General features: G+C 46.0%; 1 protein-coding gene across 2 annotated transcripts in view; it reads left to right on the top strand.

The window, feature by feature from the left end:
• The window catches only part of CRHR2 (corticotropin releasing hormone receptor 2), a 403,994-nt gene that overhangs the window by 190,013 nt on the left and 188,007 nt on the right, over positions 1-25,974 (top strand). The window lies entirely within an intron of this gene.

The raw sequence follows: 25,974 nt of genomic DNA, 5'->3' as shown, positions 1-25,974 counted from the left end.
TTTAAAGACGTCTACTTGCTTGAGAAGTTAGAAATCCTTAAGTCTGGGGTAGATGAAAAAAGTTTGGGGTAGATGAGAAGAAGTTTGGGGTAGATAAGAAGCAAAAATGTGACTTTTCAGATAACGATGTGGGATCAGTATGCTGGTTGAACGTGACTCTGTTATCCTCGTGGAACCTTTCTGCTAGCTCCTTCTGTGGAGGGTGCGGCGCCTGCCCACTATTGGACAGCTTCCAGAAAAATGGTTTAAAAGCCGGGAGTCCAGGCGAGACCGATAGGAAGGCCCTCCTAGTTGCCAGAGAACGCTCTGATGCTGGGATTTCTGCCAAGGCTATGTGGGCTCATCAATTGGTCACGCTTACGGCTTCCCTTGACCCCCTGGGCAGTTTGGTTCCGATGGGGTTTGTTCCATCCCGCTTCCACATAGCTTCGGTAATGTATTAATTCTATGCTGTGACGCTGTCAAATGATGTGTCTATTTCATGCTGTAATGCTCACATTATTATTGGTGTGTGTTATATTATGCAGATTGTGATGACTATAAGATCCTCCTGTGTGTCGTGTGATAATAAAAGTGGAGGTTTTGACAGTGCAAGAATATTGCAATTGGATTCTGTTATTTCTTGGAGTGCTGGGTGAAGGCTATGTGCCAGGGCAGGTGTTCTTTTGGTAGATGGTCTTTCACATGTGTATAATATGTAATGGTTTAAATACTGATTAAAAGGTATCTGCCTGACTACATGTTGATTGTCTGCGTGTATATGACTTGCTTTTAGTTATTGCACCTAGCATTTTCTGTTACAGTACCTGAAATGAATAAAATTTGCACTTGTAGGTGTGTGCAGAGCAATCAAGGCGTTTTATTAAATTTTACACACTGCACAACATAGAGCAGAGATCTAAGTGTAATTTGAGACCTGAGTGAAGGGAAAGGACACAACCCACAGTCTCATTGGGAAACATGCCCAGCTGAGACTGTCAAGCATCTGATGTGTGCTGGAGGAGTGGGGGAGGGGCATCTCCGTGGGATTGTCTGATGTCAGCATATACTCAGAGATGATTCATGCGGATAGCAAGAGGAACTAGAAAAGCTACAATTTCTGGGGAAATTGTGTGAAGTGTTCTTGCCTCCACCAGTAGTAAACAACTCACACTCTAGCTTTTGTTACTTTGCTGCCTGCTCACACACCTGGGTTCCTATGGCAACTCACTCTACAGCAAGGGCAGAGAAGAGCGGTTAAAAACAAACTGCTCCAACTTGCTCACTTCACTGGCAGTTGCCATCTTCAAACAGTTGTAGTTTAAAAATTATGAATCCTACAGCGAAGGGCTTTATATTGTGAGAATCACAAGACCCAGACCTACAGTTTGATGCATAGTATGTCTCTGAAATATTAAAAATGAAGGTACAGTCGCAGTTTAGAAATTGCCCTTCAAATTTGAGGTGGCTAGAGTAGAGTTTCAATGAATATCAATGGGTGGCGTGAGTTGCAAACAAATGGTCATATTGTGAAAACTATAGGGACTATGGCTTAGCTGTGGACATTTGTAGTGGCAGCAGGGGTAGCTGAACGTTTTGATATACGATTTGTGTAGGTGGGCTTGAAAATGAGGGAGTGATGGCAGTTTAGAAATCATGTCCTGATTTTTCATCTCACACTCTAGCTTTTGTCAGCTCCCACTCTAGTTTTGAACATTCCGCCATTCATTCCTATGGGACCAATTTCACCACAAAAACACCGATATTTCATGAACCATTCGGCAAAACGTTCCACAAAGTAATAGCGCACCAATCGGGAACAATCCGCACGTTTCGGTATATTACTGTCTATGTAGTGTAAAAACTGTGGGAGGAGTTAGGGTGGTAACTTTGGCTATAATAATAAGAATATATATATGTGAGATAACAGTAAGTGGTCGCCATGCAGGAGCACTTAATGAGAGAGCAAACAGAAATCACACTTGGTGATCTGGGCGGAGGCAAGTACACACTATAGAAGGATATGCTTTGTTCATTTTTCATTTCAGAGGTCTACAACCACTTTAACATTCTAGGAATGGCCAATTAATTTCCCTCAATTTTTGTCGAGCGTTGGCTGCGGAGATCAGCTCTCCGGTTTCTAGATACGTATGCATTCGCTCCATGTCAGATTGTCTTATTTACTATCTGTTTGATTTTTGCAATGAAGGTGCTTCACCCGTAGCGGCACGGAAATGTCAGGACAGCGAATACCCCTTTCCTTACACTCGGGTAAATGAGCTGGATATCTGCAGTATGAGCGCACCCGCCTGTATGGCACTAGAAGCCGTGTCTCTGGCTGCTGACTACGGCCTAACTAATGAGTCATTTCTGGTTGTCTAAACCAGTTTTGTCTTTTTCGAAGGCAGCAATTTCACTTTCTTTAAATATTTACAAGAACAAGAAATTTATGATTTGATATAAAAAAAAAATCATTTTGAGCGTGCCGATCTGCAAAGATCAGGAAAGTGGAGAGCAAAATAATTTATTGGCAATTTATTGGAATATACAAGAATAAAAAGTATGTTATGGGGTGTAGGGGGGGGGAGGGGAACTCAGTAAAACCAAATTGACAAAACTGCTAATGCTTTTGACAGATTTCGTCATTTTTTACTTTTGTTCAGAGAGTGTAACTGTTCCTTCATTGTCTAGTTCAGTGTTTTCCTAGCTTCCAGTTGTTTGGAATGAGCAGTGCCTGGTAGTTGGGGGTATGGGCAATGCTGTATGCACACAACTAATCCCATATTCCATAGACCATCTCAGGAGTGAGCGAGAGAGGGAGGCTATGTTCCTACATACAGAGGGACCATGGAGGGAGGCTACGTTCCTACATACAGATAGACCATGGAGGGAGGCTATGTTCCTACATACAGAGGGACCATGGAGGGAGGCTACGTTCCTACATACAGATAGACCATGGAGGGAGGCTATGTTCCTACATACAGAGAGACCATGGAGGGAGGCTATGTTCCTACATACAGAGAGACCATGGAGGGAGGCTATGTTCCTACATACAGAGAGACCATGGAGGGAGGCTATGTTCCTACATACGGAGAGACCATGGAGGGAGGCTATGTTCCTACATACGGAGGGACCATGGAGGGAGGCTATGTTCATACATACAGAGGACCATGAAGGGAGGCTATGTTCATACATACAGAGGACCATGAAGGGAGGCTATGTTCATACATACAGAGAGACCATGGAGGGTGGCTACATTCATACATACAGAGAGACCATGGACGGTGGCTACATTCATACATACAGAGGGACCATGGAGGGAGGCTACATTCATACATTAATATTATTATTATACAGTATTTATATAGAGCCAAAGGGTATACTCAGTGCTGTACAGTAGCAAGGGGGACAGAACATGAGACAAGACAGTAACAATACAATACACGAGGGGTTCGAGGGCCTTGCTCTTTCGAGCTTACAATCTAGGAGATACAGAGAGACCATGGAGGGAGGCTACGTAACTACATACAGAGAGACCATGGAGGGAGGCTACGTTCCTACATACAGAGAGACCATGGAGGGAGGCTATGTTCCTACATACAGAGAGACCATGGAGGGAGGCTATGTTCCTACATACAGAGGGACCATGGAGAGAGGCTATGTTCCTACATACAGAGAGACCATGGAGGGTGGCTACATTCATACATACAGAGAGACCATGGAGGGAGGCTATGTTCCTACATACAGCGGGACCATGGAGGGTGGCTACATTCAAACATACAGAGGGATCATGGAGGATGGCTACATTCATACATACAGAGGGACCATGGAGGATGGCTACATTCATACATACAGTGGGACCATGGAAGGTGGCTACATTCATTCATACAGAGGGACCATGGAGGGTGGCTACATTCATACATACAGAGGGATCATGGAGGGTGGCTACATTCCTACATACAGTGGGACCATGGAGGGTGGCTACATTCATAAATACAGAGGGACCATGGAGGGTGGCTACATTCATACATACAGAGGGACCATGGAGGGTGGCTACATTCATAAATATAGAGAGACCATGGAGGGAGGCTACGTAACTACATACAGAGAGACCATGGAGGGAGGCTACGTTCCTACATACAGAGAGACCATGGAGGGAGGCTACGTTCCTACATACAGTGGGACCATGGAGGGTGGCTACATTCATACATACAGTGGGACCATGGAGAATGGCTACATTCATGCATACAGTGGGACCATGGAAGGTGGCTACATTCATACATACAGTGGGACCATGGAGGGTGGCTATGTTCCTACATACAGAGGGACCATGGAAGGTGGCTACATTCATATATACAGTGGGACCATGGAGGGTGGCTATGTTCCTACATACAGTGGGACCATGGAGGGTGGCTATGTTCCTACATGCAGAGGGACCATGGAGGGAGGCTATGTTCCTACATACAGAGGGACCATGGAAGGTGGCTACATTCATACATACAGTGGGACCATGGAGGGTGGCTATGTTCCTACATACAGTGGGGCCATGGAGGGTGGCTATGTTCCTACATACAGAGGAACCATGGAGGGTGGTAACATTCATATATACATTAGAACCATGGAGGGTGGCAGCATTTTTTATATACAAAGGGACCGTGGAGAATTATCGTAGCCACCCTCTAACAGGAAGTAAATTCCAACAGCAAAAATATAAAAAAAAAGAATTTGGAGATTCAGAGGAGTCTGAGAACAATAGAAAGGACTTTTTGAGTTAAAATTCAAGAGGTCTACAAAAAGTTCCCGCACTTTTATACATACAGTATATATTTAAAAAAGTGCGGAAATTTTCTGAAGAACACTCATGCATACTTGTGTCTAAGGGATCTTTGTAGTAGTAGTAGGCATTGGGAGTGGAATTCAGTGTAGTACCAGTAGGCACCGGGAGTGCAGATCACTGTAGTAGTAGTAGGCATCAGGAGTGGAGATCACTGTAGTAGTAGGCATGAGGAGTGGAGATCACTGTAGTAGTAGTAGTAGTAGTAGGCATCGAGAGTGGAGATCACTGTAGTAGTAGGCATGAGGAGTTGAGATCACTGTAGTAGTAGTAGTAGTAGTGGGCAGCTGAAGTGGAGATCACTGTAGTAGTAGGCACCAGGAGTGGAGATCACTGTAGTAGTAGTAGTGGGTAGCTGGAGTGGAGATCACTGTAGTAGTAGTAGTATTGGGCACCAGGAGTGGAGATCACAGTAGTAGTAGTAGTAGTAGTAGTAGTAGTAGTAGTAGTAGTAGTAGTAGGCACCAGGAGTGGAGATCACTGAAGTAGTAGTAGTAGTAGTAGTAGTGGGCACCAGGAGTGGAGATCACTGTAGTAGTAGTAGTAGTAGTAGTAGTAGTAGTAGTAGTAGTAATGGGCAGCTGGAGTGGAGATCACTGTAATAGTAGTAGGCATCAGGAGTGGAGGTCACTGTAGTAGTGGGCAGCGGGAGTGGAGATCACTGTAGCAGTAGCAGTAGGCACCAGAAGTGGAGATCACTGTACTAGTAGTAGTAGTAGTAGCAGTAGGCACCAGGAGTGGAGACCACTGTAGTAGTAGCAGTAGGCACCAGGAGTGGAGATCACTGTAGTAGTAGCAGTATGCACCAGGAGTGGAGATCACTGTAGTAGTAGTAGCAGTAGGCACCAGGAGTGGAGATCACTGTAGTAGTAGTAGCAGTAGGCACCAGGAGTGGAGATCACTGTAGTAGTAGTAGTAGGCATCAGGAGTGGGGATCACTGTAGTAGTAGTAAACACTGGGAGTGGAGATCACTGCAGTAGTAGTAGTAGGCATCGGGAGTGGAGATCACTGTAGGATCAATAGGCACTGGGAGTGGAGATCAGTGTAGTAGTGGTAGGTACCAGGAGTGAAGATCACTGTAGCAGTAGTAATTATTGGGAGTGGAGATCACTGTAGGAGCAGTAGGCTTTGGGATTGGAGATCAGTGTAGTAGTAGTAGTGGTAGGTACCAGGAGTGGAGACCACTGTAGAAGTAGTAATTATCGGAAGTGGAGATCACTATAGTAGTAGTATTAGGCATTGGGAGTGGAGATCACTGTAGTACTAGAAGTAGGCACTGGGACTGGAGATCAGTGTAGTAGTAGTAGGCATCGGGAGTGGAGATCACTGTAGTAGTAGTAGGCATTGGGAGTGGAGATCACTGTAGTAGTAGTAGGCATTGGGAGTGGAGATCACTGTAGTAGTAGTAATGGGCAGCGGAAATCAATGTAGTAGTAGTAGACACTGGGAATGGAGATCAGTGTAGTAGTAGCAGTAGGCATCAGGAGTGGAGATCACTGTAGTAGTAGTAGCAGAGATCACTGTAGTAGTGGGCAGCGGGAGTGGAGATCACAATAGTAGTAGCAGTAGGCACAAGAAGTGGAGATAACTGTAGTAGTTGCAGTAGGCACCAGGAGTGGAGATCACTGTAGTAGCAGTAGGCCCCAGAAATGGAGATGACTGTAGTAGTGGCAGTAGTCACCAGGAATGGAGATCCCTGTAGTAGTAGCGGTAGGCACCAGGAGTGGAGATCACTGTAGTAGTAACGGTAGGCACCAGGAGTGGGGATCACTGTAGTAGTAGCGGTAGGCACCAGGAGTGGAGATCACTGTAGTAGTAGCAGTAGGCACCAGGAGTGGAGATCACTGTAGTAGTAGCAGTAGGCACCAGGAGTGGAGATCCCTGTAGTAGTGGCGGTAGGCACCAGGAGTGGAGATCACTGTAGTAGTAGCAGTAGGCACCAGGAGTGGAGATGACTGTAGTAGTGGCAGTAGGCACCAGGAGTGGAGATCACTATAGTAGTAGCAGTAGGCACCAGGAGTGGAGATCACTGTAGTAGTAGCAGTAGGCGCCAGAAGTGGAGATCACTGTAGTAGCTGTGCCGCAGTGAATTCCAGCTCCCTCAACGATTCCACAGGAAATGTATACACATGCTTCCATTGGTACAAGTAAAAGAGAGTCACTAAGAGAGAGTTTACAGAAGTCTGTATCAGAGTCATAGAGTAATTGCATGGAGAGCAATAGTAATGTTTTCATAATATAAAACATCATTATGGGTACTTTTGTTATCTGTGTTACTACAGGTATGACTTTTATCCAGAGCACCGCTCCCTAGCAATGTGCTGACCATGCTGACAGCTCTCACATTGTCTGCCCATAATTTAGGTATATGTTAAGATCATTGATCCAGGGGTTCCTATCAAAGTTTTGCTGTGGGGCCCCAGGATTCGTAGTTACTCCCCCCCCCATACTGTTCTGGTGGTCTAGTTGCCTCTCACTGGTATGTGACCACAGGGGATGTGTGACTGCACTATGTCTCTGCTGGCAGCCTGTGATCCAGCGGCTTCCCCTTAACAAGCTGTAGGACGCGGAGCCGCTGAGTGCGATTTATAAGGCTGGCGCGCTCTCCTCCAATCAATACACAGAGGGCTAATGGGGATTTTTATTTCCTGCGTGCCATTTATTAATTAGGACAGATTTCTATAACACATAATAGCTGTGTCCCTTAATGTAGCAGGGGCTTCCAGCATGGGATATCCGGCAACTCTCCTATTCCAGCCTGGAACAATCAATGGAGCAAAGGTTAGAAAAAAGGCAGATTGTGGCGAGGAGAAGCAGGACGCCTGTGTCGTCCCAGAAGGCTCCTGGTTACCTCTCCCCGTCCATCGCCGTATTATAACAGCGAAATCATTTACAGCCAATCAGAGGGCAGAAGAAAAAAAAATCTTACAAGAGGTGTATTGCATGTAATGTGAAAAAGTTATGCTTTTTTTTTTTTTCTAAGATACATTTTCCCTTTTTCGATGCTGAGAAAGAGATGCTCTGGGTCCTCTTTCTCATCCTCATCTTTTCCAGTGGTGGGCAGTCCTTGGGTATGCAGAGAGCGGTGATGACATGATGACATCAGAGTTGCTCTCTGCATGAATACGCTGTGAATGAAGGACACCATGAGGATGCCCTGTATTCACAATCCACCAATCAGCCATAGCATGATGACCACCCACCATGACCCGTCAAGGCATGGACTCCACTAGACCTCTGAAGGTACACTTTGGTATTTTACACCAAGCTGTCAGTAGCAGATCCTTGAGGTCCTGTAAGTTTCGAGGCGGGGCCTCTACAGATCGGACTAGTTTTTCCAGCACATCCCACAGATGCTCAATTGGATTGATATCTAGAGAATTTGGAGGCCAAGTCAACACCTCAAACTCATTGCTGTGTTCACCAAACTAGTCTTGAATTCTTTAAACCAGGTCACCTTCTTCCATTGCTCTGTGATCCAGCTCTGATGTCCATAGTGCCTTTGTTGGCACTTTGGGCTGTGGACATGGGTCAGCATAGGCACCCTGACCGGTCTGCAGCTACGCAGCCCCATACACAGCAAACTGCAGTAGTCTGTGTGATCTGACACCTTTCTATCAGAACCAGCATTGGCTTTTTTAGCAGTTTGATCTACATTAGCTCTTCCATTGGATTGGACTACACAGGCCAGCCTTTGTTTCTCACATGCAGGGCTGCTGTTAGAAACCACGGGGCCCCATACAGCCAACCTGACAGAGCCCCCCCCCCAAAAAAAAACCCACAGTTTACTATGCTTCAGTTATGAATGAAGACAGTGAGTGATCGGTACTGATTGCTCATTGTTTTCATTCAGGAAAGGAAGGGGCTGGTAAATGTGACATGTTTACTGGAACCTTTCCCCACTCCTTATGCTGAACTGAAGGATTGTGTGCTTGCCGTTGCCAGTGGGAAGGAAGGGAAGGAGGGTAGCCGGCAGCACTGTGGGGGTGGGGCAGGGACGGACTGACAACTCATGGGGCCCCCTGGCAAAAGGGGATCAGGGGGCCCCTGTGTCCTTGCCCAAACTCAAAAAAGCCTAGAAAAAAGGTACCAGGGGCATCTCATGGGGCCCCCTACTGACCCCGGGCCCTCGGGCAATGCCCGAGTTTCCAAATGGTCAGTCCGCCCCTGGGGTGGGGGGCCTCTGGAGTAAACATATGTTGCACAAGGAGGGTGATGTGGGGCAATTACTAGAACTGATCCCCTGTGTGGCTCCCTCTGCAGCAGCTGACAGCTGACGGGAGGGAGAAGAACTGCTGTAGAAAGAGCCATACAGGGGATCGGTTCCAGTAATTGCCCCTCCACTGTTCCGATCACCCTCCCTGCCCACATCTGATTCACCCAGTTACGTGGCCCCCCCAGGAGGACTGGTGGTACCCCTTTATCCAGAGCCCTGCCCACATGCCTCAATGAGCTTTGGCCACTCATGACCCTGTGGCCGGTTTTCCTTCCTTTGGACCACTTTTGGTCGGTCCTGACCACTGCAGACCGGGAACCCATAATCCCATAAGAGCTGCAGTTTTGGAGATGCTCTGACATAACAAATTGGTCCTTGTCAAAGTCGCTGAAATCCTTACTCTTGCCCATTTTTTCTGCTTTCAGCACATCAACTTCAGTGACAAAGTGTTCACTAGCTGCCTAATATATCCCATCCACTTCCAGACGCCATTGTCATGAAATATTCAATGTTCTTCACTTTACCTGTCAGTGGTCACAACCTTATGGCTGATTGGTGTATGTACTCAACCTGGAAAGCTGCGGGCATCTAGTGACAGAAAAGTAGTACTGTGGTAGACAGCTCCGAATTGCCAGGGAGTATTGCATCACGAGCTGTTTTTTTGTTTTTTTGCTGGTTGACCAATTCATTCAAAAATAGACCTGAACTTAAAAAAAAACAATCTTTAGAAATACATACATACAGTTGTGTTGAAAATAATAGCAGTGAGTTGAAAAAAGTGAATAAAGCTGAAAATCCTTCTAATAGCTTTTATTTCCATCCACACAAATGCATTGGGAACACGACACATTCTATTCCAAATCAAAACAGGAAGAAAAATACATCAAATTTGTGTTGTTCCTCTAAAAACATTGAAGAAAAGTGAATATTAGACGGTTCAAAAAATAGCAGTGTTTGTATTCTTCTTTACAAACTCAAACATTCACTATATAAACTGAAAAATGTTTGAAGATTTTGCTTTCCTTTGAATGACTTCATGAATATTTGGTTGTAGTCGCACTGTTTCTGAGAACTGCTGTACATCTGTGTTGCATGGAGTCACCCAACTTCTGGCCCCTGTGATCAGGTATTCCAGCCCAGGATGATTGGACCACATTCCACAGTTCTTCTCTATTTCTTGGTTTTGCCTCAGAAACGGCATTTTTGATGTCACCCCACAAGTTTTCTATTGGATTAAGATCCGGGGATTGGGCTGGCCACTCCATAACGTCAATCTTGTTGGTCTGGAACCAAGATGTTGCACGTTTACTGGTGTGTTTGGGGTCGTTGTCTTGTTGGAACACCCATTTAAAGGGCATTTCCTCTTCAGCATAAGGCAGCATGACCTCTTCAAGTATTCTGATGGATTCAAACTGATCCATGATCCCTGGTATGCGATAAATAGGCCCAACACCGTAGTATGAGAAACATCCCCATATCATGATGCTTGCACCACCATGCTTCACTGTCTTCACAGTGTACTGTGGCTTGAATTCAGTGTTTGGGGGTCGTCTGACAAACTGTCTCCGCCCACTAGACCCAAAAAGAACAATCTTACTTTCATCAGTCCACAAAATGTTGCGCCATTTCTCTTTAGGCCAGTCAATGTGCTCTTTGGCAAATTGTAACCTCTTCAGCACATGTCCTTTTTTCCACCAGCGGGACTTTGCGGGGACTTCTTGCAGATAGCTTGGCTTCACATAGGCGTCTTCTAATTGTAACAGTCCTCACAGGGAACGTCACACCTTCTTTCATCTTCCTGGAGCTGATTGTTGGCTGAGTCCGCGCCATTTTGGCTATTCTATCCATTCTAATGGTAGTTTTTCACTTTCTTCCACGTCTTTCAGGTTTTAGTTGCCATTTTAAAGCATTTGCAATCATTTTAGCTGAGCAGCCGATCATTTTCTGCACTTCTTTATATGTTTTCCCCTCTCCAATCGACTTTTTAATCAAGGTACGCTGTTCTTCTGAACAATGTCTGGAACGACCCATTTTCCTCAGAATTTCAGAGAGAAATGCACTGTAACCAGCATGTCCAACATTTGCTGCCTTCCTTCCTTAAATAAGGGCAATAATTGCCACCTGTTTTTCAAAGAATGAATGACCTCACTAATAGAACTCCACACTGCTATTATTTTGAACATGCCCCTTTCAATGAGTGATTCAATGACACAGAATCAGCAGCATGCATGTCATGACTGTTGGGTCTGTTGGATTTCTATGACTCTACTACACCTGCTAGTAAATTATTTGCCATGTAGAAATATCATTTCTACCAAAAACAGTGATTGATCCGGTTAGTGATGTCTGACTGCTATTATTTTGAACACAACTGTATGCGCTTCAAATTTTTTTTTTCTTTAACTTTGTCTCCTCCCATTCCCACACTCCGTTCTCTAATATTTTTAATCATTCTTCTTTGTTTTTGTTTGTAAATATGTCACATGAACAGCCGGCTTTCCAAAATGTCTAAAAGTCATTTGCGGGAAAACGTTGGCCGGAGTTTGTGAAAGCCGGAAAGTTCCCAGATGAGCGTTGACAAGTCAGCAGAGTCTTGGTTGTGCTGAGCAGGCAATGTGTCATCTTAGGGGGAAGAATAGCTCCCCATTTAAAGGGATCCCCCTGTTTTAAAATGTATTTAAACCAAAGAACAAAATCTAATATGTCGCAGCTTACCAGTCCCTGGACATTGTGGCAAGGTGCTCCATCATGCTGGAGAAGGCATTGTTCCTCAGCAGATGGATGGTTGGGGGAAGGTTGCTCTTGGAGAACGTTTTTGGACCATTCTTTATTCATGGCCGTGTTCCCACTCCCTTGGCTGAGACGCGACCCCCACACATGAATGGTCTCAGGATGCTTTACTGTTGGCATGACACAGGACCGATGGTAGCGCTCACCTTTTCTTCTCCGGGCAAGGTTTTTTCCGGATGCCCCAAACAATCGGAAAGGGGATTCATCAGAGAAGATGACTTTCTGCCAGTGCTCAGCAGTCCAATACCTGCACCTTTTGCAGAATATCAGTCTGTCCCTGATGTTTTTCTTGGAGAGAAGTGGCTTCTTTGCTGCCCTTCATGACTACGGGCCATCCTCCAAAAGTCTTCTCCTCACTGTGTGTGCCAAAGAAATTTAATCTCCAAACATGGACAGGTTTCTTATTGATTATTACAGGTACTTGTATGGCTCCATCAATTTATGCAGCACTTTATAAATATATTGTACAGTCACATCAGTTCCTAACCAGGGGCGGACTGACCATTTGGAAACTCGGGCACTGCCCGAGGGCCCGGGGTCAGTAGGGGGCCCCATGAGATGCCCCTGGTACCTTTTTCATAGGCTTTTTTTGAGTTTGGGCAAGGACACAGAGGCCCCATGATCCCCTATTGCCAGGGGGCCCCATGAGTTGTCAGTCCACCCCTGTTCCAACCCTCAAGGGGCGTACAATCTAAGGTCCCTAACTCACATTCATACATACACATACTAGGGCCAATTTAGACAGGAGCTAATTCACCTACCAGCATGTCTTTGAGTTTCCTCCAGGTACTCCAGTTACCTCCGACATTCCACACAGGCACAGAGAGAACATGCAACTCCAGGTAGGTGGTGCTGTGGTTAAGATTTGAACTGATGGCCCTGGTACTGCCAGGGGGAAGTGCTAACCATTTAGCCACTGTACTGCCCTTCACAGTAAGAGCTGTGAGAATGTGTAATAGACTCCCTCAAGAGTTGGTTGTGGCCAGCTCAGTGGATTGCTTTAAAAAAGTCCTGGATTGTTTCTTGGATAGGGAATATCTGATTGCCTCTCGGGGGATCAGTAAGGAATTTTTTCCCAGCAGGAGCAAATTGAATCATGCTTTGCTGGTTTTGTTTGCCTTCCTCTGGATCAACTGTGGGTGTAGGATTATAACTTTTTTTTTATGGTTGAAATGGATGGACTTTTGTCTTTTTTCAGCCAGACTAACTATGTAACTCACACCTGCCTGCTGCCATTCCTAGACAAGATCTACACTGGTTGTGCCCTGATCCCACAGCTGAATCAACTTTAGGAGATGGTCCTGGTGCTTGCTGGACATTTGGGCACCCCGAAGCCTTCTTCACAGCAACTGAACCTCTCTTCTTGAAGTTCTTGATGATCTGATAAATGGTTGATTCAGCTGCAACCTTAGTAGCAGCAAAACCCTTGTCTGTGGAGAAGAAAGAGAAGTGCGCCAGACTAAGTGCAGTATGAATATAAAAGTTTATTGCACACAAGATTATAAAAACTCACAAGACGTGGGTAGATATCAGGCATCAATATGTAAGGAGGAGGATGTCATCTGCGCTGCACCTCACAAATGGATATCTGTAATGCCAAGGTGTTGCGTGGCTGGCGCTCTAGGCGGGTCCCACAGGAGGAGGCGAGGATGGCAGGCGCAGTAACCGGGAGTCGCGGCGCAGATAAGAACCGGGATCCAGGGCAGGCACTGCTGATCTCTCACATCAGCGTGGGTACAGTAGCCAGCTTGAGGCACATCCAAGATGGCCACCGGGCAGGAAATGACATCAGAACGTTGCTGGGAATCCTCCAGGGGGGCGGTGACGCGTTTCTAGGCAACCTGCCTTTTCATCAGACCTCTGATGTGCCTCAAGCTGGCTACTGTACCCACGCTGATGTGAGAGATCAGCAGTGCCTGCCCTGGATCCCGGTTCTTATCTGCGCCGCGACTCCCGGTTACTGCGCCTGCCATCCTCGCCTCCTCCTGTGGGACCCGCCTAGAGCGCCAGCCACGCAACACCTTGGCATTACAGATATCCATTTGTGAGGTGCAGCACAGATGACATCCTCCTCCTTATATATTGATGCCTGATATCTACCCACGTCTTGTGAGTTTTTATAATCTTGTGTGCAATAAACTTTTATATTCATACTGCACTTAGTCTGGCGCACTTCTCTTTCTTCTCCATTTACCACAGAGTCCGGTTTACTCTAGAAAGTGCAAGCCTCACGACGGTGTCTACATTGCAGCGTTGTATATATATGTATACACATATATATACCATCTATCTCAATCCAGTACTGTTTGCATCACAAGGCCTTTTTTCCCCTCCTTTCCCTACCCCCCTCCCCTCCCCCCTTCCCTTTCCTCACCACTAAAGCTGCATCATCTACTTGTTGCCCCTTTATTACTGGCATGTACGATTATATATCTTAATTTCTGTTTACTGGATTATTTTGTTTAAGGTTTGCTGAGTGAACGTCATGTCCACTACAAATTCTCTTGCGCCAATTGCATTTTTATTTTTGTTTTTTAAACCCTTGTCTGTGAATCCCTTTTTTTTGCCAAGCAATGATGATTGCACGTTTCCTTGCAGGTAAATTAAAGTGTTACTAAACCCACAACAGTACAATCAGTCTGTAGATGCAGTAAAGCGTGCTTGTTATACTCACTGTGGAACCTAAGGGGTTAATCATCTCCATTGTGTAAAAAAGGCTGTTTGATCCTGTCTTCTCTGCTCCTCCTCTTGTTCAAATGTCCACGTCTTATCTCCTGATAAGACAAACGGAACCATAGCCATTCCGCACCTGCTCAGTTTGGTGCGTATTGCTAGAGAGGTTTTTTTTTTTTTTCTTGGGAGAGTGCATGTGATCAGCACAGGGCCAATCAGCACTGTCAAGACAGAGGTCAGGGGTTCTACTACAAGCTGTAACCAGTGCTCTGCTGGATAGAAGTCACAAGACTGCTCTAACTGCTGAGGAGAAATGGTATTTAGCAGTTTATATTTACTAAAATAATTGCATTTCCATGTTCTGTGTACTGTGGGAGACCATATATAGTGAATGCAGGGTCCGGGGAGACTAGATATACTGAATGCAGGGTCCGGGGAGACTAGATATAGTGAATGCAGGGTCCGGGGAGACCGGATATAGTGAATGCAGGGTCCGTGGAGACCAGATATAGTGAATGCAGGGTCCGGGGAGAGCAGATATAGTGAATGCAGGGTCCGGGGAGACCGGATATAGTGAATGCAGGGTACGGGGAGAGCAGATATAGTGAATGCAGGGTCCGAGGAGAGCAGATATAGTGAGTGCAGGGTCCGGGGGGGGACCAGATATAGTAAATGCAGGGTCCGGGGAGACCGGATATAGTGAATGCAGGGTCCGTGGAGACCAGATATAGTGAATGCAGGGTCCGGGGAGAGCGGATATAGTGAATGCAGGGTCCAGGGAGAGCGGATATAGTGAATGCGGGGTCCGGGGAGAGCGGATATAGTGAATGCTGGGTCTGGGGAGAGCGGATATAGTGAATGCAGGGTCCGGGGAGAGCGGATATAGTGTTCTTGTGCCCAAAAAAGCATCCCATTTTCACAGAGAGATAAGAAAGTAAACATTTTACAACAACAGTGCACAAAACACATCAAATACAGAAAAAAAGGGAAACAAAAACACAAAAACGTAATACCAAATTAAATAAACTAAACTTCATTAAATACACTTCCTTCATTAAAAAACCCCAAAAACTATAAGGGCCAGTTTACACAAGAACATAGGCATATGATGGAAAGGGGGAGATGGGACTGGAGGAGGAGGACATGGTATGGAGGAGATGGGACTGAAGGAGGAGGACATGGAATGGAGGAGGTGGGACTGGAGAAGGAGGACATGGGATGGAGGAGGAGGACATAGTATGGAGGAGATGGGACTGGAGGAGAAGAACATAGTATGGAGGAAATGGGACTGTAGAAGGAGGACATGGTATGGAGGAGGTGGGACTGGAGGAGGAGGACGTGGTATGGAGGAGGTGGGACGGGAGTAGGAGGACGTGGTATGGAGGAGGTGGGACGGGAGTAGGAGAACGTGGTTTGGAGGAGATGGGACTGGAGGAGGAGGACATGGAATGGAGGAGGTGGGACTGGAGAAGGAGGACATGGGATGGAGAAGATGGGACTGGAGGAGGAGGACATGGTATGGAGGAGATGGGACTGGAAGAGAAGGACATAGTATGGAGGAAATGGGACGGGAGTAGGAGGACGTGGTATGGAGAAGATGGGACTGGTGGAGGAGGACATAGTATGGAGGAGGTGGGACTGGAGGAGGAGGACATGGTATGGAGGTGGTGGGACTGGAGGAGGAGGACGTTGTATGGAGGAGATGGGACGGGAGTAGGAGGACGTGGTATGGAGAAGATGGGACTGGTGGAGGAGGACATAGTATGGAGGAGGTGGGACTGGAGGAGGAGGACATGGTATGGAGGTGGTGGGACTGGAGGAGGAGGACGTTGTATGGAGGAGATGGGACTGGAAGAGGAGGACATGGTGTGGAGGAGGAGGACATGGTATGGAGGAGGTGGGACTGGAGGAGGAGGACATGATATGGAGAAGATGGGACTGGAGGAGGACATGGTATGGAGGAGATAGGACTGAAGGAGGAGGACATAGGATGGATGAGATGGGAATGGAGGAGGAGGACATAGGATGAAGGAAATGGGACTGAAGGAGGAGGACATGGGATGGAGGAGGTGGACATGATATGGAGGAAATGGGAATGGAGCAGGAGGACATGGGATGGAGGAGATGGGACTGGAGGAGGAGGACATGGTATGGAGGAGATGGGACTGGAGAAGGACATGGTATGGAGGAGATGGGACTGGAGAAGGACATGGTATGGAGGAGATGGGACTGGAGAAGGACATGTTATGGAGGAGATGGGACTGGAGAAGGACATGTTATGGAGGAGATGGGACTGGAGAAGGACATGGTATGGAGGAGATGGGACTGAAGGAGGAGGACATGGAATGGAGGAGGTGGGACTGGAGAAGGAGGACATGGGATGGAGGAGGAGGACATAGTATGGAGGAGATGGGACTGGAGGAGAAGAACATAGTATGGAGGAAATGGGACTGTAGAAGGAGGACATGGTATGGAGGAGGTGGGACTGGAGGAGGAGGACGTGGTATGGAGGAGGTGGGACGGGAGTAGGAGGACGTGGTATGGAGGAGGTGGGACGGGAGTAGGAGAACGTGGTTTGGAGGAGATGGGACTGGAGGAGGAGGACATGGAATGGAGGAGGTGGGACTGGAGAAGGAGGACATGGGATGGAGAAGATGGGACTGGAGGAGGAGGACATGGTATGGAGGAGATGGGACTGGAAGAGAAGGACATAGTATGGAGGAAATGGGACGGGAGTAGGAGGACGTGGTATGGAGAAGATGGGACTGGTGGAGGAGGACATAGTATGGAGGAGGTGGGACTGGAGGAGGAGGACATGGTATGGAGGTGGTGGGACTGGAGGAGGAGGACGTTGTATGGAGGAGATGGGACTGGAAGAGGAGGACATGGTATGGAGGAGGAGGACATGGTATGGAGGAGGTGGGACTGGAGGAGGAGGACATGATATGGAGAAGATGGGACTGGAGGAGGACATGGTATGGAGGAGATAGGACTGAAGGAGGAGGACATAGGATGGAGGAGATGGGAATGGAGGAGGAGGACATAGGATGAAGGAAATGGGACTGAAGGAGGAGGACATGGGATGGAGGAGGTGGACATGATATGGAGGAAATGGGAATGGAGCAGGAGGACATGGGATGGAGGAGATGGGACTGGAGGAGGAGGACATGGTATGGAGGAGATGGGACTGGAGAAGGACATGGTATGGAGGAGATGGGACTGGAGAAGGACATGGTATGGAGGAGATGGGACTGGAGAAGGACATGTTATGGAGGAGATGGGACTGGAGAAGGACATGTTATGGAGGAGATGGGACTGGAGAAGGACATGTTATGGAGGAGATGGGACTGGAGAAGGACATGGTATGGAGGAGATGGGACTGAAGGAGGAGGACATGGAATGGAGGAGGTGGGACTGGAGAAGGAGGACATGGGATGGAGGAGATGGGACTGGAGGAAGAGGACATTGTATGGAGGAGGTGGGACTGGAGGAGAAGGACAGGGTATGGAGGAGGTGGGACTGGAGGAGGAGGACATGGTATGGAGGTATGGAGGAGGTGGGACTGGAGAAGGACATGTTATAGAGGAGATGGGACTGGAGAAGGAGGACATGGGATGGAGGAGATGGGACTGGAGGAGGAGGACATGGTATGGAGGAGGATGACATGGTATGGAGGAGGTGGGACTGGAGCAGGAGGACATGGTATGAAGGAGGTGGGACTGGAAGAGGAGGACGTGGTATGGAGGAGGTGGGACTGGAGGAGGAGGACATGGTATGGAGGAGATGGGACTGGAGGAAGAGGAAATTCAATGGAGGAGGTGGGACTGGAGGAGGAGGACGACATGGTATGGAGGAGATGGGACTGGAAGAAGATGACATGGTATGGAGGAGATGGGACTGGAAGAGGAGGACGTGGTATGGAGGAGATGGGACTGGAGGAGGAGGACATGGTATGGAGGAGATGGGACTGGAAGAGGAGGACATTGTATGGAGGAGATGGGACTGGAAGAGGAGGACGTGGTATGGAGAAGATGGGACTGGAGGGGGGACATGGTATGGAGGAGATGGGACTGGAAGAGGAGGACGTGGTATGGAGGAGATGGGACTGGAAGAGGAGGACGTGGTATGGAGGAGGTGGGACTGGAGGAGGAGGACATGGAGACCAGACATAGTGAATGCAGGGTCCTGGGTTTAGTAACACTTTATATCTGTGTCATTCTCAAAACATTCGGCCAGGGCTGTACTGTAGGTAACACCCACTTGTGATGCTGAGACTCCATAGTTAAAAGAAATGAAATCCAATGAAGGAAAGGGGCAGGTCAGGGACAGTCAGTCTGGGGAGGAAAGCGATTTATATATGATGCTGGATGTCCTCCAGCCATGAAACGAGGAGGAGCTGTATCTGACTTGCTGCAGCTTCTAATGCACATTGGGAGAAGCTCACAGTGTGCAGTGGAAGCCGTTTCAGTCCAGGAGAGGAGCCGGTACACCTGTGCAAGATGGAAGCAAAGCCCGAAGTTTAATTATTAGCAGACGTCACCAGAATCTGTCATTGTCCTAATGGACACAACCTCATTTTCACCTCTCAATTAGATGCAGATAGAGAGGCAGATTACATCCATTCTGCACCCCTGCACCTGCCTCCCAGCACGCCGCTCCATGCTCTGCCCATAAATATTTATATCCTTCATTTAGAAAACATGGAGCGCTCGTCATCATCTAATATAACATGACAAGTCGCTGCTCTCCTGGGCAATCGCATTACATTCCGCTTTATTCTCTTCTACAAATGTATTCCCTCCATGAGAACAATCGCTCCGTCCCATTATGTCGCAGAGGATGGAGCGTCCGCGGAATTAAAGTAGATGGACGCCAAATCACCGAATTCTCATGGAAGCGTTACCATGCTCGTGCCATTTAAAAAGGCTTTATTTGGGGGGCGCGGTTCACACCATAGAAAAACAGTCTAGATGTGTTTCTGTATGCGCATTTTTGATGCATTCCAGATGCTTTTTTTCCCCTCCTTTTTGGGTCATTTGGGGTCCAGTGCGTTTTTGATGCGTTTTACTGCATTCGAGGAAATATGCAGCATTTTCTACTTTTTTTTTTTTTTTTTTTGAACCGGAACGCACTGGAACTGACTGCACTAGTGTGAACTATGCCATTGACAACCATGTTATTTATTTATTTCAGGTACTTATATAGCGCCATCAATTTACGCAGCACTTTACATATATATTGTACATTCACATCAGTCCCTAACCCTCAAGGGGTGTACAATCTAAGGTCCCTAACTCACATTCATACATACACATACTAGGGACAATTTAGACAGGAGCCAATTCACCTACCAGCATGTCTTTGGAGTGTGGGAGGAAACCGGAGTACCCGGAGGAAACCCACGCAGGCACAGGGAGAACATGCAAACTCCAGGCAGGTGGTGCCATGGTTGGGATTTGAACCAGTGACCCGAGTACTGCCAGGCAGAAATGGTAACCATTTAGCCACTGTGCTGCCCCTCCCTTTTTAGGTCATTTGGGGTCCAGTGCGTTTTTGATGCAACTGGTGCGTTTTTGATGCATTTTACTGCATTCGACGACAGTTCTGAGCAGGAAATATGCTGCATTTTCTACTTTTTTTTTTTTTTTCAACCGGAACGCACTGGATCTGACCGAACTGGTGTGAACTATGTCATTGACAACCATGTAACCTACTTTCTGTGCATTTTGGATGCAGAAAAAAATGCCCTGGAACTCATGTAGTGTGAACCAGCCCTTAGGGCCACATGCAGTCCAGTGCAGTTTTGTTTCTGAATCAAAAACACATTGATAGTAGGTTACATGGTTTCCATGACACCAGTGCGGTCAGTTCCAGTGCGTTCCGGTTCAGGAAAAAAAAGAAGGTCATGCTACATTTTTCTGCACTGAACTGTACTGGAATGCAGTAAAATGCATCAAAAGCACACCAAAACACTTTGGAATGTATCTAAACGCACCAAAAACGCTCTGGAACATATCTAAATGCACCAAAAATGCTTTGGAACATATCTAAACGCACCAAAAACGCTCCGGAACATATCTAAACGCACCAAAAATGCTCCGGAACATATCTAAACACACCAAACACTCACTAGCATGCACAGGTCCTTATTTAAGTTGAAGAAAAAGAGGGGAAAAGATGAACCATCAAAAACGCAACAAAATTGCGCATACAGAAACGCATCCGGACTGCGTTTCTATGGTATGAACCGGCCCTGAATCTTTCTATGGCTAGGTCAACACCTGTGCAGTGTGCTTTTGATCCCTTTCTGCACTGCTTTTTGCAGCGCGTTTTGCGGTTTTATGGTTTGTTTTTTTGCCAACGCGTTGCTGGGCAGATTAAAACACAAAAGGCATCAAAAACACATAAAAAACGCACTACATGCATTTCTGCAGCGACTCCATTGAAGTGCATTGAACCAAAAACGCAACATTTTGCATTTATAAAATTCCCTGACCCTTTCCAAAAAAACGCACCAGGTACAAACACAGAGATGTGAACGTGTCCTATTGGAAATCTTTATCTGTTTACATCTGTTTTTTCATCTATTTTTTTCATCCGTTTATATCCGTTTTTCATCTGTTTACATCCGTTTTTTCATGTTTTTTTCATCTGTATTTCATCCGTTTACATCCGTTTTTCATCTGTTTACATCTGTTTTTCATCCGTTTACATCCGTTTTTTCATTAGTTTTTTTCATGTGTTTACATCCTTTTTTTCATCTGTTTACATCCGTTTTTCATCTGTTTACATCCGTTTTTCATCTGTTTACATCCGTTTTTTTTTCATCTGTTTACATACGTTTTTTATCTGTTTACATCCATTTTTTCATCTGTTTACATACTTTTTTTTCATCTGTTTACATCCGTTTTTCATCTGTTTACATCCGTTTTTTTTCATCTGTTTACATCCATTTTGCATCTGTTTACACCCGTTTTTTTCATCAGTTTTTTCATTTGTTTACATCCGTTTTTTTCATCTGTTTTTTCATCTGTTTACATCCGTTTTTTCATGTTTTTTTCATCCATTTAGATCAGTTTTTTCATCCGTTTAGATTGGTTTACATCCGTTTTAATCTGCTTATATACATTTTCCATACGTTTACATCCGTTGACATCCGTTTTGCATCCGTCCCAGAGTATTTTTGCAGAAGAAAAATAGGGTTTTCTTCTGTTCAAAAAAAAAAAAAAGATGTTAACGGATGTGGACATTAATGGATGTAAAGAGATGTTCATCCGTTTACATCCGCTAGTCAATAGAAATACATGGGGGTTCCTTTTTTTTCATCCGTAAACGGACAAATGAAAAACAGACATACAGAACACCCGTGTGAAAGGGGCCTAAAGAAGAAAACGAATGCAGCCGCCACATCTAATGATTGGTAACCTGCAATATATGACATTTTTGGTTTGGGGTTTTCTACCGCTTTAATTGAAAGTTGAAGATTTAGGCTCCATGTACACAAGACCGCCGGTCGCGGAAAACCCGCAAATCGCAGCAGAAACGCGGTACCGCAGTTGCCACGTTTTGCATTTTTCTGCAGTTAGCGGTCAAAATGTTACTATCCTGAATGTGAATTTTTCTTGTTCTTTAGCTTTTAACCACTTGACCTCCTGAGGATTTACCCCCCTTAATGACCAGGCCTCTTTTTGCTGTTTGGCGCTGCACTAATTCAACTGATAATTGCGCGGTCATGCAATGCTGTACCCAAACGAAATTTACGTCCTTTTTTTCACACAAATAGAGCTTTCTTTTGATGGTATTTTATCATCTGTGCGCTTTTTATTTCTTGCGCTATAAACAAAAAAAACACAAAAATTTTGAAAAAAAACAATATTTTTTACTTTCAGCTATAAAAAATATATCGTAAACTCAAAGTTAGTCATAAATTTAAGCCAAAATGTATTCTGCTACATGTTTTTGGTAAAAAAAATCCCGTGCATTAGCGGGCAAACTGGCGCTATATGGGAGGGGTGCTAACACTAGCGGAAGTCACCAGTGACACTAATACAGTGATCAGTAAAAATCTGATCACTGTAATCAATGACACTGGTGACAGGGCAGTGAAGGGGTTAACTCGGGGGGGGCGATCAAGGGGTTAGACGGGATTACTGGTGTATTAGCAGGAAATCTGGCGCTATCTGGGAGGGGCGCTAACACTATCGGAAGTCGCCAGCGACACTGATACAGTGATCAGTAAAAATCGATTCACTGATCAGTGACACTGGTGATAGGGCAGTGAAGGGGTTAACTGGGGGGGGGGCGATCAAGGGGGGTTAAACAGGATTACTGGTGTACTGGCGGGCAATCTGGGAGGGGCGCTAACACTATTGGAAGTCGCCAGCGACACTGATACAGTGATCAGTAAAAATCGATTCACTGATCAGTGACACTGGTGACAGGGCAGTGAAGGGGTTAACTGGGGGGGGGGTCGATCAGGGGGTTAAATGTGTCCTAGGTGTGTTCTAACTGTCAGTGTAGTGTTTTACTCACTTTTACTGTGTCTTCTTCCCTCTCTGGGACAGAATGTGTCCAGGCAGAGAAGAATGACATCATATCCTGTCCTGTGTAAATGTCAACACAGGACAGGATAGGACAGGGACCGATCATCTGATTTCAGCCAGACATCACTGGCTGAAATTGAATGATTGATCCCTCCGGGATCGAATGGTGTCACCCGCGGGTCAGCAGGAGCGCCAGTCTGGAGTGCGGAACCCGTTATAAAACGTGGTTTTGCGCCCCAGTACCGCCCTGCACACGTATATATACAGTGGCAGGGCGGCAAGCGGTTAAAGGTAAAGGAGAGATTTGGGGTCTTTTTGACCCCAGATCTCTCCTTAAAGAGGACCTGTCATGCATATTTCAATTACAAGGGACGTTTACATTCCCTGTAATAGGAATAAAAGCGTTCCAAAAAATAATTTTTTTTAAAGCGCCCTTATCTTTCCATGCTCCTGCAAAAAAGTGAACGCATTCGTAAATCGAGCATGCATATATAAACTGTGTTGGCATCACACATGTGAGGTATCGCCGCAAACGTTAGAGTGAGAGCAACAATTCTAGTGCTAGATCTCCTCTGTGACTCTAAACAGGTAACCAGTTGCCTATTGAGATTTTAAAGTGCCGTAGTTTGTCGCTATTCCAGGAGCATGCGCAATTTTAAAATGTGACATGTTAGGTATCTATTTACTTGCCATAACATCTGCTTTCATATTTTACAGAAAAATTGAGGTATACATTGTGTTTTGTTTTTTGTAATTCATTAAAGTGTATTTTTTCCCAAAAAAATTACATTTGAAAAACTGGTGCGCAAATACCGTGTGACATAAAAAATTGCAACGATCGCCATTTCATTTTCTAGGGTCTTTGCTAAAAAAAATATATATTTTTTAATAATAATAATAATAATAATAATTATTATTATTATTATACAGTGTTTATATAGCGCCAAAAGGTTTGCTCAGCGCTGTACATTATAGTGGGGGACAGTACATGAGACAATACAATAACAAAACAAAACACGAGGGGTTCAAGGGCCCTGCTCCTTGGAGCTTACAATCTAGGAGGGAGGGGAGAGTGGTACAGGAGGAAATGGCTGTGGGGGATGGAGTGGTAGGAGGAGTGGAGGAGATCAGCAATTAGGTGAGGGTGGGGTAGGCTTCTCTGAAGAGATGGGTTTTCAGGGTGCGCCTAAAGGTGAAGAGGGTAGGTGACAGTCTGATGGATTGGGGTAGTGAGTTCCAGAGGATGGGGGAAGTCCTGGAGAAGTCCTGCAGTCGGGCATGGGAGGTGGAGACCAGGGAGCTAGAGAGTAGGAGGTCTTGTGAGGAGCGCAGATTACGGGTTGGGTTGTATTTGGGTATCAGGTCGGTGAGGTAGTTTGGAGCAGCGTTATGAATGGCTGTGTATGTCTGTGTTAGTAGTTTGAATTATATCCGCTGGGCAATCGGGAGCCAGTGGAGGGAATGACAGAGGGGGGTGGAGCCAGTGGAGGGAATGACAGAGGGGGGTGGAGCCAGTGGAGGGAATGACAGAGGGGGGTGGCAGATACGGAGCGGTTGGTAAGGTGGATGAGTCTGGCCGCTGAGTTCAGGATAGACTGAAGCAGGGATAGTCTAATTATTATTATTATTCAGGATTTATGGCGCCAACAGTATGCGCAGCGCTGTACAATATAACCAGAGACAATACAGCAACAATACAGTTCAATACAAGAGGGATAGGAGGGCCTGATCCTTGGATATATATATATAATGTTTGGGGGTTATAAGTAATTTTTTTAGCAAAAAATACCTACGTAAACAAAAATTGCCAGAAAATGCTTGGTCAAGAAAGCCTAAAAAAGAAAACTAATGCAGCCACCACATCTAAGAATTGGTAAGCTGCAATATAGTAAATGTTTGTTTTGGGGTTTCATGCTGATTTAAATAGTTAATTTTGGCCAAGCTGGCCCAATGAACTATTTACTGCACTAACAGGTGAACTTGCTGGGCATGCTGTATATTTTCTGTGTAGCTTCAACTACATACAGTATACAGAAACAAAAAGCCAAATCTGACACATTCCACACAAAACTCCCAAAATGGGCTGGACAAATTATTGGCACCTTCTCAAAATTGTAAGTAATAATTGCATTCTGAGTTTGTGACGCTCCTGTAATGTGTAATTAAACTCCCCCGTATCCATGACCAGGTGCTGACAATATAGAAATCACACAGACAACCAGTTAAAATGGTGAAAAATGGACTCCACCTTTCTGTTGTGTGTCTCTGTGTGCCACATGAAGCATGGAGAAAAGAAAGAGCAGTAAAGAATTGTCTGAGGATTCAAGAACAAAAATGGTGGAAAAGCATGGACAATCTCAAGGTTACAAGTCTATCTCCAGTGATCCTAATGTTCCTGTGTCCACTGTGCACAACATTGTCATGAATGGCACTGTAGCTAATCTCCCTGGACGAAAGAGAAGAATTGATCAAAGACTGCAATGAAGGATTGTTGGAATGGTGGCTAAAGAACCTCAATCAACTTCCAGACAGATTCAAGCTGACCTTCAGGCACAGGGTACAACTGTGTGGCTTGCACTATACGTCGCCATCTGAATGTAAAGGGGCGCTATCAGGGGCGGACTGACCATTTGGAAACTCGGGCACTGCCAGAGGGTCCGGGGTCAGTAGGGGGCCCCATGAGATGCCCCTGGTACCTTTTTCATAGGCTTTTTTGAGTTTGGGCAAGGACACAGGGGCCCCATGATCCCCTATTGCCCGGGGGGCCCCATGAGTTGTCAGTCCGCCCCTGGGCGCTATGGTAGGAGACCCAGAAGGACCCTACTACTGACACAGAAACATATTGGAAGCCACATTGGAGTTTGCCAAATCTTACCTGAGGAAGCCAAAATCCTTCTGGGAGAATGTGCTGTGGACAGACGAAACAAAATGACAGCTT

The sequence above is a fragment of the Staurois parvus genome, unplaced genomic scaffold, assembly GCF_062004578.1.
Source record: "Staurois parvus isolate SC_StPar_1 unplaced genomic scaffold, SC_StPar_1.0 ptg001145l, whole genome shotgun sequence".
In the NCBI taxonomy this organism is placed as follows: domain Eukaryota; kingdom Metazoa; phylum Chordata; class Amphibia; order Anura; family Ranidae; genus Staurois; species Staurois parvus.
This window is presented reverse-complemented; position numbering and strand designations above follow the sequence as displayed.